Source organism: Meleagris gallopavo, chromosome 11, assembly GCF_000146605.3.
Source record: "Meleagris gallopavo isolate NT-WF06-2002-E0010 breed Aviagen turkey brand Nicholas breeding stock chromosome 11, Turkey_5.1, whole genome shotgun sequence".
Lineage (NCBI taxonomy): Eukaryota > Metazoa > Chordata > Aves > Galliformes > Phasianidae > Meleagris > Meleagris gallopavo.
In genome coordinates, this window is record NC_015021.2 from 20,926,367 (window position 1) to 20,927,842 (window position 1,476).

The 1,476-nt window shown below is 39.4% G+C and overlaps 1 long non-coding RNA gene across 1 annotated transcript in view; it reads left to right on the forward strand.

The window, feature by feature from the left end:
- Positions 1–863: 863 nt before the first annotated feature.
- The window catches only part of LOC116217031, a 4,494-nt gene continuing 3,881 nt past the window's right edge, over positions 864–1,476 (forward strand). The window contains exon 1 of the long non-coding RNA XR_004160875.1: positions 864–1,281. This is a non-coding gene — a long non-coding RNA (uncharacterized LOC116217031). The remainder of the gene's footprint in view (positions 1,282–1,476) is intronic.

Consider the following 1,476-nt stretch of genomic DNA (forward strand, 5'->3'; position numbering starts at 1 on the left):
TCTACCTATTCCACCTCTAACTTAAGAAAAGGAAATATTTTCATGCCACCTCTGCACACTGCAATTTTAAATGGATCTAATCAGTTCTGCCCTCTACCTTTTATAACTCGAAGCATTTTCAAATGAAAATTGAGATATCCCATTCTTCACCGATAGCCTAATCTCTCACTCTCTTTCCTTATAACATTTCAAGTCATAAAAAAAGTTTGCCTGACTTTCAGAACTTACCCACAGCACGAAAGCTTTTTGCAAGAGTTTTAATTGAAGCCAAACCTCTATTTAGGTTAACGTGTCCTATCTTTAACTTGAATACAATAATTCCTTTTTGTATTTAACCTTTGATCAGCTGCCTACCTTTGAACTCTTGGATAGCTACCCCATTTCTTGTATCCTTGTCCTATTTCTCCTCTCTCTTGCATAACTACACCTTATATCTTATGTGAAATAGCTTCTTTTTTTTTTTTTGTCCATAAGGATAGTTTTATTCACCTTGTTTATTCTTTAGTTTTTGAATATAACCACTGAAGATATCTTGGGTATAATACTAATGAATGGAGTAGACTAGAGTAGTTTGGTTGGAAGGGATCTACAAAGATCAAGTCTAACTGCCTGACCACTTCAGGGATAGGCTTGGGCCAACATACTCCGCGTGCTGTGGTCAGCTTGCCCAGAGCTTTCACTTGACCTCACTGACTAAATCAGAGGTCCAGTTGGCACTGCCTGTCAGCAAAGAGCAAAGTCTATTACTGGATTTACACCATTTCTCCGCTCAGAAAATCCATTCTGCATGGACAGAATGCAGGGAGAGCGGCCAAAGGGATCATTCTTTCCAGTGGGAGCAGAGGGATGAAACATCCCACTTCCTTCTGTGCTTTTAGGTTACTCCCTCTGGGTGACAGACACCGTTAAAGACGTTCCACTTTTCTGCTGGGACTCGGAAAACTCAAGATGACTAAATCAGCAATAAAAGCTAAAAAGGAAACGATGACAAACTGCTTATTGTGACTGGCACTTTTTTCAGCATTACACCTGCTTATGTCTGTCTTTTCTGCCTCCCTCTGATCCTGCAAACAATCTCTGGTGATGTAAGAGGGGGAAAAGTGACAACTGGGTTGTTCTGGGTTTCAGCAGGCTTTATATACAAATCTGAAGCGTGCTTCTGCTGGTGACAAGTGTCTGGATGACTGCTAATGCAAAAAGGGGCTGAACAGAAAAACAGCTCTTAAATTCTCAGACAGAGCAGCCAGAGTACTTTGACATGCAACCAGCTGTGTCACTAAGGTAGGTACCAATCCCAAATTACCTATCATTTATAGAGAGAGTCTGTTAATGAACTGTAAAAATTTTGTATCTAACAGGAAACATTCCTGCCAACATATCATCAAGTCTTCCCTTAGATACCCAATTTAATTATTACTCAAAAGAACATGTGGTTACGCAAATAATACAAGCAAAATATTATATTAACATAAAGCA